The sequence below is a fragment of the Primulina eburnea genome, chromosome 17 (assembly GCF_022965805.1).
Source record: "Primulina eburnea isolate SZY01 chromosome 17, ASM2296580v1, whole genome shotgun sequence".
Taxonomy (NCBI): Eukaryota; Viridiplantae; Streptophyta; class Magnoliopsida; order Lamiales; family Gesneriaceae; genus Primulina; species Primulina eburnea.
In genome coordinates this window covers 9794327-9816585 of record NC_133117.1, presented here as the reverse complement: position 1 = coordinate 9816585, position 22259 = coordinate 9794327, and positions in this window count along the sequence as shown.

Genomic DNA, 22259 nt, shown 5'->3' with positions numbered 1-22259 from the left:
GCTTGGAACTCTTCCAAGAGACAGCAGCACCATTGAGCATGAATACGAACCTAGAAGTTGACTTCAAGTCAGCGATATCGCTTTGGAAGCTAGAGTCGGTATAGCCTTCCAATTTCAGTTCTCCACCTTCTGTTGAAACATATAGGAGTCTATGCATTGTAGTAGGGAATTCACCGATTACCTTCGGGTATGGATATCCTACGTGATCTCATGTCTATGTAGTTTGAAATATCTGATCAGAGTGTTGGTGGTAATTAAAAAAGGGGTTTCTTAGATTACAACATTGATGCAACTACGACATGACACATAGTATCGATTCTTTGACAGCTCTCGATATACCAATAATTGTCAAATCGATCGAGATATATGAGTTGAAGGAACCGTACTGTATGCTAGCCAGAATGGAATGGTTCTTACAAGCTCTATCATTTGATACCTAGGGAATCATGTAAGCGATGCTGCTAGGCATTTAACATGATTGGTTGGGTAATATCATACTTGAGTTCTGCTGTTCTTATTATCAAGGAGTTTATAATTAAGAATGGAGCAACTTGGGTATGCTCATATAAGGACTTATTTAGTCCCGAATCACATGAGATGTGAACCCACGGCTAGTTGTATCATTGAACCATTGAGGGTCAGACAAGTGCTAACTTTCTAGATCCCATTGAGAAGGAAAAATAGTTCAATGTAATGAACGGCTTATAAAGAAATTTATAAGCGCAAAAAAAAAAAATAGAAGTATGACTTCTATAAGAAAATTTTGAGGAATGTAACTTTAATTTATGGAAGTGCTCCTAAATTAAAAGATGACTCAAATAAATAATGTAGTTGAAAAATTGTGATTTTCATAAATATTATTATGGACTAAATAAAATTAAAGTGTTGAATTAATTAAACACTAGTGGACCTAGTAGAGTCCAAATAATTAAATTAATTCAAGTGTTGAATTAATTAAATAACATTGGGTCTTATAGAGCTCAATTAGAAATAATTATTAAACTAGTGAGCTTGAGTAAATTCAAGTAATGTTTAATTGATCTCAAATTTATTTGAGACATTTAAATTAAAGTCAATGGGCTTTGTAATTGTTACAAGACCAAATAAAATTGCATGCTTTGAAGGTTTAGGGGCAAGTTTTGAGTTAAAGGCATGCATGCTTTTGGGATACACTTTAACTTTTTTTCACAACCAAGATAACTCATCCTTCTCTCATCCAAGCTAGTGATGGCCGACACGTCTCTCACATTTTCTCTAAATTTTTCTTCTTCAATTGTTGAGGAAAGTATACACTTCTCAAAGAAAAATGCTCTAATTTTTTTAGTGCAAAATTAGAGTGGGCCTACCTTGTTAGTGGTGGACCTAATTTGAAGGAAAGAGTCCATTTGAGCAAGGAGTGCTCAAGAAAAGCTTGTAAATTGTCTACCATCAAGAGCTAAGTTGTTTACAACTTATTTGGAGCCAAAAACATCAATCCTTGTGATTGATAGGTAAAATTCTAAACACCCTATGTTTTTTTTTATATTTTTGTATTTGTTACACAATAAAGGAGTGCTCAGTTTTCTTTTTAAAAACATTATTTTTAAAACTTTTGTTGCACTTTAGGGCACCGTAACAAATTCCCTTTCAAGTGGTATCATGAGTTATGGCTACTTTTTTGTGTAGAAAACACATGATATTATATTGAGGTCAATTTATAACCGCATGAGATAATCGTCGCAACAAATTGAAGGCCAAATGGGGTCTATTTTTCGGCCCCATGTTGCTGCCCATTTCAGGCAGCTTGGGGCCCTCGGTAGCCCCATTCCCCCCTTTCATTTTAATTAAAAAAACTATTTTTTGGTGCATGTTGGCCGGAATTCGGGCAACGGCGATGACGACTAGGATTTACAAAACTGTTTTGGAATATCAAAGTGTCATGAGACTTGAGTTGTTAGACCATTAGATAGTCAACATAATTTGTTAAATTTAAATGAGCAAAATATTTTTGGTGAAAAATGTCCTATTGGGCCCTTAAGTTTAAATCCACAAAATTAGTATTTATTTTCTCATAAAATAAATAATTGAAGTTGAACTTTAATTATTTATAGTAAATGGTGATTTACAAGAAATTCTGTTATAAATAAATTAATTAGAAAGTAAACAAAAGAGTTTGTTTACTTTATTGATATAATTTATAATTGTGGCGGTAAGTGATATGATCAAGATATATAATATTAGATAAATTTATTATTATGATAATTAATTGATAATGTATGGTATGTGATATTATGCATGAAGGATGATAAAAAGCCCAAGCTCAATTTGTTAGGTGTATGATAGGATATTTTGTGTTGAATGATTGTAATAATTATCAATTTATAAGATGACTTGGTTTATAGCATATTCCCACCCCATGAGATGCATCCCTATTTGCCATGTATATTTATTTGTAAATATTAGTTTAGTGGAAGACCAAGATTGGAAGATGGTGCCCATGATGATTATGAAGATCGAAGATATGTAATATTGGAGGCTTATGTAATTATGCATTTCTATCCTATGCATTATCTAAGATTGGACCTAGGTCCATGTTTGGCTCACACATGCCATTAGTTTTTAGGGCGATTGATCATCATTGTTTAGTTTACTTTTTATAATATATGCATGATATATTATAAATAATGAGTATGTGCGTTATTATTATGATAATAACAAAGTTGCATGAATCCGACAAACATACAATCAAACATGGCGAGCTTTTAAACAAAATTAATGATAAGACATTTCAAACATGTCTTCCATCGACAATGGGTGCATGATGAACGCTACCCGTGCTCGGGACTCGGCTCATATTATTGAGGGAGCCCTGGACACCGGAAAGCTGTGACATCCATTGACATGCTGATATGAACTACGTGGAATTCCCATGATTTCGGTTCATATCATCGAGGGAACTCATGGCGACCGTCCATTAAGGTTCAATATCGATGGATAAGTCTTGACACGTAAATATGAACAACGTCATATTATTGGGTCCTAATCAAACGCGAGACAAAATTGTGCGTAAAGGGAACTACCTTTTAGGAATTATGATTGGCTGATATTATTCGGGATCATAATTTCCTAATTGGACCTTACTCACCTACTGAGGAAATGAGTTCCCTGTTTTCACTAGAGGGTAGTGAAAAATTTCAAAAATAGTTGGAGCGAAAATTTATGAAGTAAAAGTCCATATTTTATATCTTACTAATTTTTTTAAAATAGTTATTAACATTTATCTATTTTTACATTTCAGTACAAATTTGACAATGTCTTTGATACGCAACCCATTATCTGCAATACTCGACAAGCACATTTTAACTGGACGTAATTACCTCAATTGGCTAAGTCGTCTTGAATTAGAAAAGGATAGCATATACACTTACTGAGTCTCCCCCCGTTGAGTATCCGACTAGCTGCACTCATGAGGAATTGCTGACATACAAGGATTGGTGTGACCATGACTTGAAAGCCAAGTGTTATATGCAGGCTTCTATGAATGATGAGCTGTATAGGCGTTTTGCGGATGGAAAGAGTGCTGCTGACATTAATTTGTATCTCAAGGAGCTCTTTGGTGAGCAAACACGGCCTCTTAGGCATGCTACCGTCAAGGAGCTGATCACTTTACGCATGCGAGATGGGGCCTCGGTCCATGAGCATGGCCTAAAAATGATTTGGTTTGTGGACAAGCTCGTCGGCATGGATCTTATGTTGCCTTCGGAGTTGACCACTGACGTGTTGTTCTTGTCGCTACCTAGCTCATTTGATCCTTTTGTGGTGAATTTCAACCTGAACAAGTTGAAGCCTACCCTTGAGGAGTTGGTGAATATGCTAGTTACCTTTGAGTCCACCATCAAGAAAGAGAAGTCGGTTCTTTATGTGGGTTCTTTATCTGGTACGAAGATTGGTCCACATGGGAAGGGAAAGAAGCGTTCTTTCCAACGTCCCAAGCAGAATGTGTCCTTGAAGAGGCAATCTCCAAATCCCATTGTGGCAGCCACACCAGTCAAGGCTGGTGTGTTGTGTCGGCTCAGCATCAGCCTCAGCCTCAGCCTCAGCTTATGTTACAATCAATTAACCCAATCAATTTCACTAACCAATTTAACATTTCATGCATTAAAAGTATCGTAAAAACGTGAAATAACTATGTGACAAGTAATACATGTTGTGTCGGCTCTGTCTCAGCCTCCTCAATTTGCATCACATAGAGCCTCCCAGTCGTGAGTTGCTTGAGCTTTGGGAAATCCCCAGTCTTGTGTCCCATATCTCCACACTTGAAGCACTTGTAGGTGCCCCATATGCACTTTGTAAAGGCCCTAAATCTTCTTGCTTTAAATATTGCGGAAAATTAAAATTTTTCTTTTTAAAAGAAACTTAAACGGCCTCATTCATAAAATCAACTGATGAATCAAGTTCAATGTTTAAAATAATAGCAGCGGAAGAAAAATAAAGTTTGCCAACAATTTCAATTTAAAAATATCCACGACTGATAAAAATTGTTTGCGGAATAAAATAACAACTGCTGCACTGAGGTCCTCGGGTGCCACTACTGCCGACCCAAGCTGGCTCACTGGTCCCCGCCCTCGGCCCTAGCCTCATCAGTACCTACAACAATCAAGTCTAGTGAGCCTAAAGACTCAGCATGCATATATCGCAGGTAACGAATAAAATCTGAGTAAAATATACATGGGGTAAAATTTCATGTCATGAGGCATGCTGAAAATAAACTGATCTGAGCAATTATAATACGTGCATAACTGAACTGATAATCATAGTAAAAATATTTGCTCCTTGGAGCCTGTACTGAAATAACTGGTAAAATTTTCTGTTGAGATTATGTTTTACGCCTGTGGCCACTGCACTAAGCTGAACTGATCGGTAACTGACTACCGGGGAGCCTGGAACTGAGCTGGCGGTCACTGAAGACCCGATGGTACCAACCTGAACTGAGCGGTCACTGGTGACCTGATGGTACCAACCTGAATTGAGCAGTCACTGGCGACCGTATAAATAATGCTCCCACATAGTGAATGAACCACAAGCCATATCGCATAAATCTCAAAAATAATCATTTTCTGTTTTCATGCACGTAAAATAATTTAACTGGCATAATGAAAATCCCGTAATATTATCAACTGTATTGGATTGGATCGTCCCCAGGCTCGCTGCGACCTAACTATGCCACAACAATATGCAATAGATTTTCTTGGATGAATGATGCAATAAAATTTGAAAATTTTGACAATTATGCTTAACGACTCCGTACTTTAATCATGACTCCGAACCAACCCGAACCAACACTGAACCGTCATCATGTCATGATTAAAATACGCTAAACATACTGAAATTATGCTCCTAAAATGATGAGGGTCGAATCCATGTGCAACGGAGGCCAAAACGTGAAACGCTCTTTCGAGAATCAATATGGCACGTCGCACCGTAAATTCTCGTACGACCTCAAAAATGATCCGAATGACGAACGGTCGAAAACATGACCTTCCTAACTCAATGAGGCACTGTCCTAGTCCAAGGCCATGCGCTAAAAGCCAACCGAGAACTCAAACGACGCCTCTGAACGACACAGCAACTTGCTGTCAAAATCCAGCAGCTGCGCACTTGCTCGTCTTGGGTTGGTTTCGAGTCTATCGGCCATTGGGGTGTGAACCACCGACCGGAGACCCTTACCAGCATCCCAAAGAATGACCCAAACCATGGCTAAGGGCACAGGGCCAGCCACAATTTGAACCATTCAAGCAAACATCAGAAACTCCAACCATGAGCACTCATACATGCGTGTGGTGTCTTGCTTCGTTTATGTCATGGATCGTTCCGGTGATCATTTAATTGACCATGGCACGATCTAGACCTTATGAGGCATGGTGTGAATCGTGGCTAATGGCTAACAAGCCAACCAAGATCCACACAATCACCACAAACCGAACCATACATGCTGTACCAACCGAAAGCCGAGTGGGGAAAGGGGGCTGTTCTTGCATTTTGTGTCAAAACCGATGAGCCATGGACCAAGCCACCAAAAGGGCGACTTAGTCACGTCTTAGACATGCTAGGGAAGCAATCTAACCATGGCTATATGCCCTTGGCGCAGCCAAGATCAAATCCCTTCTCCTTGACAGCATAGCAGAATTTTCGAACCACATTTCAGCACCTGTGGAAGGTTGCTGTCCAAAACCGAATTCCAGCAAGCATGTGGACTGAAATAATGGACTAAAGTGATCCTAATCCATCCTAGAACATGTCTAGATATCGCCTTGGGAGCCTGGAGTCGAGCCATCCACCTGAAACATCACAACAAGTGAAACCGTAAAGCTGCTCAAGAACTCAAAAAAATCTGCATGTGTTTCCTTAAAAATTCTGTGCTGTATTTCGTTTTTGGCATGGAAGGGTGATCATGAATCATGAAAATAATGTTAATATGACTTGATTGAGGTTTAGAAAAAACATATGTACATGCCTGGATTTTTCGTTTGAAAGAAAACGAAAAGAACGAGACGTTACGACGCGGAGGAGTGGAGCGCTTTTCCTTCCTTCTTTTCTCTCTTGATGCACACGATTTTCCACCCTAAAGCTCTACTGAAAACTCACGGTTCTAGATCTGAAAATGAGCTGCTGTTTTCGGTGATGGAGAGGGAAGAGGGTGGTTCTAGATATTGAGGGGAGATCCACAATAAAAGGGATAGGAAAGCAAGACCAAGTCTCCCCCTCCTTTCAAATTTGAAATGTTGTTGCTAGCAACAAATTGTTGGATGGATCTAGAATGCAAGTGACCGAAATATACCTTGGTTTAAAGGCTAGGATAAGCTCTAAATAATAATTAAATGGTGCTCCCAAAAATAAAAGATTATCCTACTAATTAATTAACCAAGAAAGGGTCAAAGGTGTTGAGTTGGCAATTGAGTTAGTGCATCTCCAAGGGGTGGCCGAAAATTGGTATTAAAATGATGGGAAAAAGTTTTCTAGTTGCTAAGTTTTAAGCCTTTAAAGCCTCACTTATTCTTTAATTAATTTAGTAATTAAATCCCTTAATTATTTAGCTTAAATGAGCTTATTTTTCTACTCACCTCAAGCAACTTAATTAATCCCTTAAACTCTTTTTTAACTTAAATTAACTTACTTGCTAGCTAAAATAAATTCTGGAAATATTTTCTGAAATCTTAAATTTATCTCTAAACTCCAACTCCGGTCCGGCCTCACTGAAATAACTGAAATGCTGAAAATCAACTACTGAACTGAATAAATAAATAATTAACTTCAAATAAATGCATAAAAAAAAATCATGCAATGAAGAGCCACACGATAAGCAAGCGTCCCTACTCTGTCGAGGATCTCAAACGGTCCAATAAATCTCGGACTGAGCTTCCCTTTCTTTCCGAACCTCATGACACCCTTCATAGGTGCCACTTTCACGAAGACATGATCGCCCACTGCAAACTCTAAGTCTCTCCTCCGCTGATCGGCATAACTCTTCTGTCGGCTCTGAGCAGTCCTCATCCTATCACGGATCTTGACTACTACATCTGCTGCCTGCTGAACAATCTCTGGACCCAACTCTGCTCTCTCTCCTACTTCATCCCAATGAACAGGAGATCGACACTTACGGCCATACAAAGCTTCATACGGTGCCATACCAATGGAAGACTGGAAGCTGTTGTTATAGGTGAACTCTACCAATGGTAAGTTCGACTCCCAACTCCTAGAGAAATCAATGACGCAAGCGCGAAGAAGATCCTCCAAAATCTGAATAACTCGCTCCGACTGCCCATCTGTCTGCGGATGGAAAGCTGTGCTAAACAGCGACTTCGTACCCAAAGTCGAATGCAAACTCTTCCAAAATGAGGAAGTGAATCTGGGATCTCTGTCGGATACGATAGAAACTGGAATGCCATGGAGTCGGACTATCTCCCGGTTATACAACTCTGCATACTGAACCATGGTGAAAGTCGTCTTAATAGGCAAGAAGTGCGCTGATTTGGTAAGACGATCTACAATCACCCAAATGGCATTCGATCCTCTGGCTGACCTCGGCAATCCGGTCACAAAGTTCATGGTAATGTTCTCCCACTTCCACTCGGGAATAGGAAGAGGCTTGAGCAAACCTGCTGGTCTCTGATGCTCGGCCTTCACTAACTGGCAAGTCAGGCACTCGGATACACAACGCCTGATGTCCTTCTTCATCCCTGGCCACCAATACAATAGCTGCAGATCTTTGTACATCTTCGTACTCCCAGGGTGAATGGAGTACGGGGACATATGGGCCTCTGATAAGATGTCTGCTCGGATAGAATCACTGTTAGGAACCCATATCCTATCTCGGTATCTCACAATACTGTCGCTGACTGTATACAAGACACTGCCCTTGGATTCATCTCTCTTCTTCCACTGTGCCAACTGCTCATCTGCGGCCTGACCACTGCGAATACGGTCCAAAAGAGAAGACTGAATGGTCAAGGTAGATAGACGAGGAACTCTACCTCGAGGATAAGTCTCAAGACCGAACCTCTGCATCTCAATCTGAAGAGGTTTCTGCATAGTCAAATGAGCCATCACTGCGACTTTTCTGCTCAAAGCATCCACAACTACATTAGCTTTACCTGGGTGGTAGCTAATGTCACAATCGTAGTCTTTCACAAGCTCCAACCAACGCCTCTGACGCATGTTCAGCTCCTTCTGCGTAAAGAAATACTTGAGGCTCTTGTGGTCGGTAAAGATCTGGAATTTCTCTCCATACAGATAGTGCCTTCAAATCTTCAAAGCAAAGACTACGGCCGCTAACTCCAGATCATGGGTGGGGTAGTTCTTCTCGTGGATTTTCAGCTGTCGAGAAGCATATGCTATCACTCTCCCATGCTGCATCAATACTGCGCCAAGACCGAGCTTCGAAGCATCGGTATGAAGAACGAACTCGCCGGGTCCTGACGGTGTGGCCAAAACTGGTGCTGAAATAAGAGCTTGCTTCAAAGTATCGAAGCTCTTCTGGCACTCATCGCTCCACACAAACTTCACATTCTTCTTTGTCAGTGCTGTGAGTGGAACGGCAATGGATGAGAATCCCTGAATGAACTTCCTGTAATATCCTGCCAGCCCAAGAAAACTGCGGATCTCGGATGCATTCTGAGGCACAACCCAATCTCTGACTGCTGCAACTTTTGCGGGGTCTACCTCGATGCCACTGCTAGAAACGATGTGGCCTAAGAACGCCACCTTCTCCAACCAGAATTCGCACTTACTGAACTTTGCGAATAGTTTGTGCTTCTGCAAGGTCTGCAACACTGTAGTCAGATGCCTGCTATGCTCCTCCTGACTCTTGGAGTAGACGAGTATGTCGTCTATGAACACTATCACAAACTGGTCGAGGTACGGCTGAAATACGCGATTCATGAGATCCATGAAGATCGCTGGCGCATTCGTAAGACCGAACGGCATCACAAGGAACTCGTAGTGACCATAACGAGTCCTGAACGCTGTCTTCGAGACATCAGCATCTCTCACTCTCAACTGATGATAACCAGAACGCAGATCAATCTTGGAGAAAATCGAAGCTCCCTGCAACTGGTCAAACAGATCCTCAATCCTCGGCAGTGGGTACTTGTTCTTAACTGTAACCCTGTTCAACTCCCGATAGTCAATGCAAAGCCTCATCGAGCCATCCTTCTTCTTAACAAACAAGACCGGCGCGCCCCATGGAGAAAAGCTCGGGCGAATGAACTCCTTGTCCAGAAGTTCCTGAATCTTCTTCTTAAGCTCTGCCATCTCTGTCGGCGCTAATCGGTACGGCGCTTTGGATATCGGAGCCGTACCTGGCATAAGCTCAATGGAAAACTCCACCTCTCTCTCAGGTGGCATACCAGAGACGTCCTCGAGAAAAACGTCTAAGAAATCTCTGACGATCGGAACATCTGAGGCTGACTGGCTGGGTTCCTCGGGGACAGCTAAAAAGGTCGCTAGAAATTCTCGACACCCTCTATGCATGAGTTTCCTAGCCTGAACATATGGAATAATGCGCGGTAACGAAAAGTACCTGTCCGGCTCAAATAAGAACTGCTCCATTCCAGGCGGTCGGACAAGAACAGATCTCCGCTGGAAGTCTATCAACACTCTGTTCTTCAGTAGCCAATCCATCCCTAGGATGATCTCGAATTCCGGCATCGGTAGCACAATCAGATCCGCATATACAAGCTTACCGTGCAGCTCAAGGTCTATATCTCGGATAACATTGGTGGCTGCCATCTCCTCGCCTGACGGCAACACTACTGAAAAGGCTATGTCTAGCCCAATGGTCTTGATCTTCAAAAAGTTTGCAAAGACCTCCGATATAAACGAGTGAGTGGCCCCTGAATCTATTAAGGCCTTGGTAGCTTTGCCGGCTATGAAAATTCTCCCTGAAAGTTCGGAACACTAAGCAGAACCCAAAGATCATAGGAGCTAAGCTTATAGGCATGCAAAGGTCAAAGTTCTTCTAACTAAGTCCCGAACATAATACTAAGTAGAGCATGCAATCCTATTGCGGTTCTAAGTTCAAATTCTAAATCCCGATTCCCAAAACACTGAAATTCAATAATAATTCTAAACTTAAAGGTACCTGTCAATAACATGGTCTCAGGGTTGGTTTCTGCGGCATGTAGAGCGAAAACTCGGCCTTGAGTAGGAAAATTCCTCTGAGGGCAATGTGGCAACATGTGGTCTGGACTGCCACACTTAAAACACTTTCCTGAGCCAGCCATACAAGCTCCAGGATGGCGGCGTGAGCATCTGGGGCAGACTGGGTGCTCAAAAGCTCTCGGGGCTGGACGTCCCCGCTGCTGCTGCTGCTGCTGCTGCTGGTGGTGCGGCTGGTGACCTCTGTTTCTAGGCGGCCCATGGAATGGCCTCTTATGCTGCTGCTGATGCTGATGAGGAGGAGGGCGGTGGGGTGCCTGGATTGGGCGCTTACCCTGGCGGTCTCTCTCGATGTCCCGCTGATCCTGCTCAGCGGCTAAGGCTTTAGAGACTGCGATCTCATAAGTGGCAGGGTCAGATACCCTAACGTCCCGGCGCAAGATCGGTCGGAGTCCCACCAGAAAGTGCATCAACTTCGCTCTGGCATCATTCGCGATCAGGGGCACAAAGTGACAGCCCCTCTCGAACTTACGGATAAACTCCGTAACTGACATATCCCCTTGCCTCAGACTCATGAACTCTGTGGTCAGTCTGGTGCGAACCTCCTCACCAAAATACTTGGAGTAGAAAACCTCCGTGAATCGAGCCCAAGAAAGTGTAGCCAAAGTCAAGGCTACTGACGCTCCTTCCCACCATAAGCGGGCGTCTCCAGTAAATAAATAGGTCGCACATCGAACTCGGTCGGCGTCTCCCAGCTCCATGAAATCAAAGATAACCTCGAGGGACTTGATCCATCCCTCGGCAACCATGGGGTCAGATGTCCCGGAGAATTCCTTTGGGCGCATCTTCATAAATCGCTCATAGACGGCCTCGGGCCCTGTCGGCCTAGTCACCACAGCATTGTTCCCCGCAAACTGTGCGAAGAACTGAGTCATCCCAGCTAACATCTGGGCATTCATGTCCGGTGGGGGCGGTGGAGGAGGTGGAGGAGGAGGAGGAGGTGTCTGCCTCTCTTGTCTCTGATCATCGTCCTCGCGACGGTGCTCGCCACCACCTCTCGGGCGTCCAACTTGGCGTCTAGGGGGCATACTGTTCCATACATAACCCGTACGTAACTAACATACATAATTCCATAATTTATTATAACTGAATACTGAAATACTGAATGTCTGGAAGCATGCTGACAAAATAAATTCATGCTTTAAATAATTGCTGAACAAAATGCTGAACTGAAAACTTACAGACCGAAGACGTGGCTTCGTGAGCTTCTCGCAGTCAGTAGTAGTGAAACCCTATACAGAACCACCGCTCTGATACCAATTGTAAAGGCCCTAAATCTTCTTGCTTTAAATATTGCGGAAAATTAAAATTTTTCTTTTTAAAAGAAACTTAAACGGCCTCATTCATAAAATCAACTGATGAATCAAGTTCAATGTTTAAAATAATAGCAGAGGAAGAAAAATAAAGTTTGCCAACAATTTCAATTTAAAAATATCCACGACTGATAAAAATTGTTTGCGGAATAAAATAACAACTGCTGCACTGAGGTCCTCGGGTGCCACTACTGCCGACCCAAGCTGGCTCACTGGTCCCCGCCCTCGGCCCTAGCCTCATCAGTACCTACAACAATCAAGTCTAGTGAGCCTAAAGACTCAGCATGCATATATCGCAGGTAACGAATAAAATCTGAGTAAAATATACATGGGGTAAAATTTCATGTCATGAGGCATGCTGAAAATAAACTGATCTGAGCAATTATAATACGTGCATAACTGAACTGATAATCATAGTAAAAATATTTGCTCCTTGGAGCCTGTACTGTAATAACTGGTAAAATTTTCTGTTGAGATTATGTTTTACGCCTGTGGCCACTGCACTAAGCTGAACTGATCGGTAACTGACTACCGGGGAGCCTGGAACTGAGCTGGCGGTCACTGAAGACCCGATGGTACCAACCTGAACTGAGCGGTCACTGGTGACCTGATGGTACCAAGCTGAATTGAGCAGTCACTGGCGACCGTATAAATAATGCTCCCACATAGTGAATGAACCACAAGCCATATCGCATAAATCTCAAAAATAATCATTTTCTGTTTTCATGCACGTAAAATAATTTAACTGACATAATGAAAATCCCGTAATATTACCAACTGTATTGGATTGGATCGTCCCCAGGCTCGCTGCGACCTAACTATGCCACAACAATATGCAATAGATTTTCTTGGATGAATGATACAATAAAATTTGAAAATTTTGACAATTATGCTTAACGACTCCGTATTTTAGTCATGACTCCGAACCAACCCGAACCAACACTGAACCGTCATCATGTCATGATTAAAATACGCTAAACATACTGAAATTATGCTCCTAAAATGATGAGGGTCGAATCCATGTGCAACGGAGGCCAAAACGTGAAACGCTCTTTCGAGAATCAATATGGCACGTCGCACCGTAAATTCTCGTACGACCTCAAAAATGATCCGAATGACGAACGGTCGAAAACATGACCTTCCTAACTCAATGAGGCACTGTCCAGTCCAAGGCCATGGGCTAAAAGCCAACCGAGAACTCAAACGACGCCTCTGAACGACACAGCAACTTTCTGTCAAAATCCAGCAGCTGCGCACTTGCTCGTCTTGGGTTGGTTTCGAGTCTATCGGCCATTGGGGTGTGAACCACCGACCGGAGACCCTTACCAGCATCCCAAAGAATGACCCAAACCATGGCTAAGGGCACAGGGCCAGCCACAATTCGAACCATTCAAGCAAACATCAGAAACTCCAACCATGAGCACTCATACATGCGTGTGGTGTCTTGCTTCGTTTATTGTCATGGATCGTTCCGGTGATCATTTAATTGACCATGGCACGATCTAGACCTTATGAGGCATGGTGTGAATCGTGGCTAATGGCTAACAAGCCAACCAAGATCCACACAATCACCACAAACCGAACCATACATGCTGTACCAACCGAAAGTCGAGTGGGGAAAGGGGGCTGTTCTTGCATTTTGTGTCAAAACCGATGAGCCATGGACCAAGCCACCAAAAGGGAGACTTAGTCACGTCTTAGACATGCTAGGGAAGCAATCTAACCATGGCTATATGCCCTTGGGGCAGCCAAGATCAAATCCCTTCTCCTTGACAGCATAGCAGAATTTTCGAACCACATTTCAGCACCTGTGGAAGGTTGCTGTCCAAAACCGAATTCCAGCAAGCATGTGGACTGAAATAATGGACTAAAGTGATCCTAATCCATCCTAGAACATGTCTAGATATCGCCTTGGGAGCCTGGAGTCGAGCCATCCACCTGAAACATCACAACAAGTGAAACCGTAAAGCTGCTCAAGAACTCAAAAAAATCTGCATGTGTTTCCTTAAAAATTCTGTGCTGTATTTCGTTTTTGGCATGGAAGGGTGATCATGAATCATGAAAATAATGTTAATATGACTTGATTGAGGTTTAGAAAAAACATATGTACATGCCTGGATTTTTCGTTTGAAAGAAAACGAAAAGAACGAGACGTTACGACGCGGAGGAGTGGAGCGCTTTTCCTTCCTTCTTTTCTCTCTTGATGCACACGATTTTCCACCCTAAAGCTCTACTGAAAACTCACGGTTCTAGATCTGAAAATGAGCTGCTTTTTTCGGTGATGGAGAGGGAAGAGGGTGGTTCTAGATATTGAGGGGAGATCCACAATAAAAGGGATAGGAAAGCAAGACCAAGTCTCCCCCTCCTTTCAAATTTGAAATGTTGTTGCTAGCAACAAATTGTTGGATGGATCTAGAATGCAAGTGACCGAAATATACCTTGGTTTAAAGGCTAGGATAAGCTCTAAATAATAATTAAATGGTGCTCCCAAAAATAAAAGATTATCCTACTAATTAATTAACCAAGAAAGGGTCAAAGGTGTTGAGTTGGCAATTGAGTTAGTGCATCTCCAAGGGGTGGCCGAAAATTGGTATTAAAATGATGGGAAAAAGTTTTCTAGTTGCTAAGTTTTAAGCCTTTAAAGCCTCACTTATTCTTTAATTAATTTAGTAATTAAATCCCTTAATTATTTAGCTTAAATGAGCTTATTTTTCTACTCACCTCAAGCAACTTAATTAATCCCTTAAACTCCTTTTTAACTTAAATTAACTTACTTGCTAGCTAAAATAAATTCTGGAAATATTTTCTGAAATCTTAAATTTATCTCTAAACTCCAACTCCGGTCCGGCCTCACTGAAATAACTGAAATGCTGAAAATCAACTACTGAACTGAATAAATAAATAATTAACTTCAAATAAATGCATAAAAAAAATAATCATGCAATGAAGTTAATTAAATTTAAAAATCTAGAATTATGCATGGCTTATACGTCTACTGATTTTACGGGTTCTACACACTTGCCATAATGTGGACGATTGTACTCCTTGCAAAGTGATTTCTCAGTAGTCTTCGGGATGTCCTCTTTAGGTGGTTGTTCTTGTGGTTTCGGTGGTTCCGGTTATCTAGGTGGTCCCGTAAATAGCTTTTTATTATTCTGACTAGCTTGCTGGGCACGATTCCTCTTGCGCTGCATCTCCCAATCAATATCCTTGAGTGACTGCTCGGCTCTAAAATCTTTGGCAACAACAGTATTATAATCAGCAGGATCGACGAGCATCACCTTACGACGGATAATCGGCCTCAAACCATCTAGGAAGTGTCGTAACTTTTCTGCAACATCATTAGCAATCAAGAGAACAAAATGACATCCTCTATCAAACTTCTGTACAAACTCATCCACAGACCAGTCCCCCTGGCGGAGACTCATAAAATCTCTCTTAATCCTAGAAAGAACGTCAATAGTGAATTATTTATAATATACTATCCTCTTGAAGTTTTCCCAAGTCAGAGTCGCTAAGTTCACCCCTCGCCCCGCTCCCTCCCACCATAAGGAAGCGTCGTCCTTCTGTAGATAGATTGTACAACGAACTCGGTCAGCATCCGTCATATCCATGTAACAAAATATCACATCTAAAGATCTAATTCATCCCTTAGCCACGAATGGATCAGTAGTGCCACGAAAATCCTCGGGTTCATCCTCCTAAAACACTCATATGGAGCCTTCGGTAAGACCCTTGCACCATTTCCTATGTGTTGCTATAGTAAACGAGCCATGCCGGCCAGTACACGGGCACTAGCATCTTGATTAGGTGGAGGCTGTGGAATCTCCTCCTCATGTCTATCATCATCATTACTACGTAAAATCCTTCTAGGAGTCATCTCTATATACGCCGTCCAAACCACGTAACCAACATGCATTTAATTTTTAAATCATCATGCACCTAGCCGCTATATCATGCATCATGTAAGCATTTAAAGAATTTTAGCATATAAAACTTAAAACAGTAAGATCTCATATACTTGAGGCGAGACTTCTTGAGCTTCTCGGAGTAGCAGTACACAACCCTATGGGGATCCTTGACTCGGATACCAACTGAAATGTCCTCTACTTTTTTTTAATATATATAAATCATAAAATCAAAAATTATTAATTAAAATAACTTAAAATTTTCATAAATCATACTAATTTAACATTTGAAATCTCAAGTGCATTAAAAAATTACTAAATCGTCAACTAACCAAAAATCATGCTTCGACCTTTAAAAAGATAAACTATCATCAAAATAAAGGAGAAAAATGTCTAATAAGTTCTTTAACATTAATATTTTATCTATCAAGATAACACGGAAAATAATTCTCCATCGTGAGTGTACTGTCGCATTCGATCTACTCAAGCGTCAGCGCCTCCTCATATCATTAAATCCTACAACATTCAAGCTTAGTGAGTCTAATGACTCAACACGTTCTAAACATGAGTAGCAAATAATACATATAGAATCACAAGCATTAAAAATTATACTTTTATTTAAAATCTTTTTAAGCAAAAATAAATCGTAAATCGTAAAAATCATTTAATCGTAAAGATTTCAATCCATTATCATTTTGGGTGAAGTTTGATCCTCGAAAGTGACTAGCATTTTATCCTCTAAATGACTGATCAGTCTTCAGCTCTACATTGCCCATGGAGACGGGCACTAGGCAGTGCCAAAGAAATATGATCGTCGGGTTACTCTGGGGTCTTTTCCTGTAAACGGGCTCCATTTAGGGCCACGACATTCCCATAAAATTATAAGTTCACCGTATCTTCTTAAAACAGATCCCTCACATATCCTCTATCCTTTGTCACAGTCGATTCGCATCCCTCAAATTTTTTTTTCCTTTTCTTTTAAAGCATAAAATATCATAACTTTCAAAAATAGCATTTTAATTGTAAAAATTGCACAATTTTATCATAAATCATAAAATATCATATTTTCATCAAATTCATCATAACAAATAATTTAAAATGCGTTATGATGCCTTCGGGACGCTGCCGACCTTTTTTCGTATTACCCAAGTGTAAAATGACCATTTTGCCCCTAGACGTAATATTTCCCGATTTTGATTTTTCTATTACTTTTAATCACATCGGGTTATAAAAAATAATTATTTAAGCTTAAATTTAATTTTAATACTTTTATTTATCTTAAATTCATGAGTTCGATTTAATTTCATATTTAATTATTCGAGAAGCGTTAAATTCTCGATTTAATTCAAACTTGAATATTTTCTTCCCATATTTTAAACATAGACTTTTTATTACCTAAACTACCCTTGAGAGCCATGAGCCACCCCCGTGGACCCATGGTTCAAACCTTTTTCTATTAAACTTAATTTTCGAACCCATGCTCAAAACCCCCGAGCCATCTCCCAAATTTCTCGATCCATGCCGAGCCAAACCTTGACCAGACCTCTCATGGACACTCATTACCAGCCCAGAACCCTTGAACCAGCCCCTACACACCGCACGAGCCCTGTGTACAAGATACAATAGCTGCACACGTTGGCTTCTTAAACTTCCTAAGACTCGTAGTCGGTCTAGGACTCACGTGAACACTTAACCCATGATCCCCTCTGACCCTCAACTTCCTAGGACCATGCTCAAACCCAACCGAACTCAGACCTAGCCCCTGAACCACGTTGCGAGCTGCTGCACTAGCAACAGCCACGCGAGCTCTACTTGTGCGCAAGAGTCCTACTTCTCTTGGGATTCCTTGCACCAGCCACCACCAATCCCTAGCCTTCTTGACCCTCTCTGGACCACCATGAGCCACCTCCTAGACCACCTATCCAAGCCCTTAACCCCTCGGTTGCACCAGCTCTCGGTCACGCCTATTTCATGCATGGGAAGAGTCTTATCTCACGTGTACTCTTCACTAACCATTTTTCTTGAGTATTAGCCATACTAGGACTCTCCCTAGCCCAAGACCGTGACCATCTCATGATCCTAACCGCCCCTACTCGAGCCGCATGCCCAGCCACCCCTGAGAAGAAGCACGCGATCAAGGCCCCTTTTAGAAAACCCTCCAACGTGCACAATCCTTCCAACTCATGTCCAGCCCTCGTTTCCCTTTAAATTGGTCATGTTCTATCAATAAATCATCCTATGTTGGCATCATACTTTTTGGAAATCATTTCACGTTCATATATACGTATAAATCTTCAAAACTCTGAAAATAATTGACAAAACGTTTAGTGATTTAAACTCTAATAGTTTTCATGAAAAAATACATAAAACATGCATATAATAGTTTTAATGATGCGTTAAAGGGATTTAGAAACGTGTCATTGCATTTTAAAACGCTCGAATATTCAATCGTTGGCGAGGGGCGCGAAGAAGAACGGACGACGACGAAGAACCATAGCTTTTTCCTCCACCTTAAATTTCAAATTTTTGTGTTTGCAAGTGTTTGAAGATTTCGGCTACTGAATCGTGCAGAAGACCTCGCTTTTTATTATTATAGATTTTAATTTGCATGAAAATGAGCTTTGGTTTTGGGCCTTCAAACATAGGAGCAATTGATCTATTCAAAATTAGTTAAATTAGGCTCAATAACACTTATTTAATTGTAAACAGAGACGGATCTACGCTAGAGCTATACTGGGCTGTAGCCCAGCCCATTTTTTTATTTAGCGACGGTTTTAGCGACGGTTTTTGATAACCATCGCTACTTTTGCGACGGTTTTAGTAAACCTGTCGCCGATGTGGATCGGCGACAGGTTTATCAAAAACCGTCGCAATTATTAGCGACGGTTATTGCTAAAACCGTCGCTACATTATTAAAAAATAAAAAAAAAGTGGATCGGCGGTTTTAATTAGCGACGGTTTATTCAATAGAACATCATTACCACTTTGATGTTTATAATGCAGCAATAGATTTCATTTTGATGGAGTTAAATACTCGGTTCAATGAGTCATCGGTGAAACTTCTTTCTCTTAGTATAGCTTTAGATCCTAAAAATTCATTTGACTCATTTAACAGTTATGATATTTGCAAGCTTGCGAAGAAGTTTTATCCTGGAGATTTCACAGATCAAGAAATTGTTGTTTTGAAGTATGAATTGATACATTTATAAACTCGATGTGATGCAGAATTTAAAGGTTTCTACACTTGTTGAGTTGTGTCAGCAATTGACCGAGAGTGGACGGTCAAGTGTTTATGTTATGTTGACTAGATTGATTCATCTTGTTTTGACATTATCTGTGTCTACTGCCACTCTTGAACGGGCTTTTTCAGCAATGAAGCATGTGAAGACGGCACTTCGCAATAAAATGGAGGATGACTTTCTTGCCGATTGTTTGACACTCTATATTGAACGAGATTTAGCTAAACATATTGATGTAAATTCTATTATTGATGAATTTTATGTTTTAAAATCCCGTAAGGCACAACTTCGTTGAACGATATAATGTACTTTTTTTTTTTAATAAATATAACTTATCATATTGAGTTCAAGCCCACCCCAACTCTTATTCCTGGATCCGTCCCTGATTGTAAAGTAAAAGTTTATAAAAAATTTAGTTTTAAAAAAATATATTTTTGCTCTTTTAAAAACTCCTCGTTTGCCCAAAACCGGCTTCCCGGGTTAAATCGAGCTCGTCTCGTAAAGTAATTCGAATTCTAACATTTTTAGAAAAATTTAAGAAGCCTTGAAAATATTTAGTGTAAATATTTATTCTTGTCTTGGTCGTCATCGGTCTCCTTTCCTCAGCCTATTATCGAATATTCGGTAAAATCCTAATTTCATGAAATCATGCCATATAATCGTTTAGTCATTATATTGGTTTTTTGAACGTTACAACCATACTACTAAATCATTAATCAAAATCATTCAGATTCTTGTCGAGCTTTGCTTTGGCATTGTAAAACTTCCATACTGCAATGGTTAGATTGTTTTCTTTAGTATAATCATTGCCCACTCAGAGTTGGGTCAGCTTCCGCCAAATCTCTTTGGCGGTTGAGTATTAGCCATACTAGGACTCTCCCTGGCCCTAGACCGTGACAATATCATGACCCTAACCGCCCCTACTCGAAACGCATGCCCAGCCGCCCCCTGGGAAGAAGCACACGATCAAGGCCCCTTCGAAAACCCTCCAACGTGCACAACCCTTCGAACTCATGTCCTGCCCTCGGTTCCCCTTAAATTGTTCACGTTCTATCAATAAATCATTCTATGTTGGCAGCGTACTCGTTGGAAATCATATCACGTTCATATATACGTAAAAACTTCAAAACTCTGAAAATAATTGACAAAATGTTTAGTGATTTAAACTCTAATATTTTTCATGAAAAAAATAGATAAAACATGCATATAATAGTTTGAATGATGTGTTAAATGGATTTAGAAACGTGTCATTGCGTTTTAAAACGCTCGAATATTCAATCGTTGGCGAGGGTCGCGAAGAAGAACAGACGGCGACGAAGAACCCTATCTTTTTCCTCCACCTTAAATTTTGATTTTTTGTGCTTGCAAGTGTGTGAAGATTTCGTCTACTGAATGGTGAAAAAGACTTAGCTTTTTATTTTTATAGATTTTAATTTTCATGATAATTAGCTTTGGTTTTGGAGCTTCAAACATAGGAGCAATTGTGTCTATTCAAAATTACTTAAATTGGGCCCAATAACACTTATTTAATTGTAAACTAAAAGTTTATAGAAAATTAGTTTTCAACAATAATATTTTTGCTCTTTTAAAAACTCCTCGTTTGCCCAAAACCGGCTTCCCCCTGGTTAAATCGACCTCGTCTCATAAAATAATACGAATTCTAACATTTTTAGAAAAATTTAAGAAGCCTTCAAAATATTTAGTGTAAATATTTATTCTTGTCTTGGTTCTCATCGGTCTCCTTTCCTCAACCTATTATCGAATATTCAGTAAAATTCTAATTTCATGAAACATGTCATATAATCTTTTAGTCATACAATCATATCTTCAATCATATAATATGCATCAAGTAAACATTTAAAATCATTTAAATAAAATAATTAAGCAATTCAAATAATGTTCATGCATATGGTTTACATATGTTGGTTTTTCGAACGTTACAACCATACTACTAAATCATTAATCAAAATCATTGAGAGTCTTGTCGGGCTTCATTTTGGCATTGTAAAACTTCCATATTGCAATGGTTATATTGTTTTCTTTAGTTTAATCATTGCCCACCCAGAGTTGGGTCAGCTTCTGCCCAATCTCTTTGGCGGTTGAGTATTAGCCATGCTAGAACTCTCCCTAGCCCTAGACCTTGACCATCTCATGACCCTAATCGCCCCTACTCGAGCCGCATGCCCAGCCGCCCCTGGTAAGAAGCACACGATCAAGGCCCCTTCTAGAAAACCCTCTAACGTGCACAACCCTACCAACACATGTCCAACCCTCGTTTCCCCATAAAATGTTCATGTTCTATCAATAAGTCATCCTATGTTGGCAGCATACTCGTTGGAAATCATATCACGTTCATATATACGTAAAAAATTTCAAAACTCTGAAAATAATTGACAAAACGTTTAGCGATTTAAACTCTAATATTGTTCATGCAAAAATACATAAAACATGCATATAATAGTTTGAACGGATTGCGACGAAGAACCCTAGATTTTTCCTCCACCTTAAATTTTGAATTTTTGTGTTTGCAAGTGTGTGAAGATTTCGGCTCCTGAATGGTGCAAAAGACCTAGCTTTTTATTTTTATAGATTTTAATTTGCATGGTAATGATATTTGCTTTTGGGCCTTCAAACATAGGAGCAATTGGGTCTATTAAAAATTAGTTAAATTAAACCCAATAACACTTATTTAATTCTAAATTAAAAGTTTATAAAAAATTAGTTTTCAACAACAATATTTTTGCTCTTTTAAAAACTTCTCGTTTGCCCAAAACCGGCTTCCCGGGTTAAATCGAGCTCGTCTCGTAAAATAATTCGAATTCTAACATATTTAGAAAAAAATTAAGAAGCTTTGAAAATATTTACTGTAAATATTTATTCTTGTCTTGGTCGTCATCGGTCTCTTTTTCTCAGCCTATTATCAAATATTCGATAAAATCCTTATTTCATGAAATCATGCCATATAATCGTTTAGTCACGCAATAATATCTTTAATCATATAATATGTATTAATTAAACATTTAGAATAATTTAAATAATGTTCATGCATGTGGTTTACGTATGTTGGTTTTTCGAACGTTATAACTTACTACTAAATCATTAAT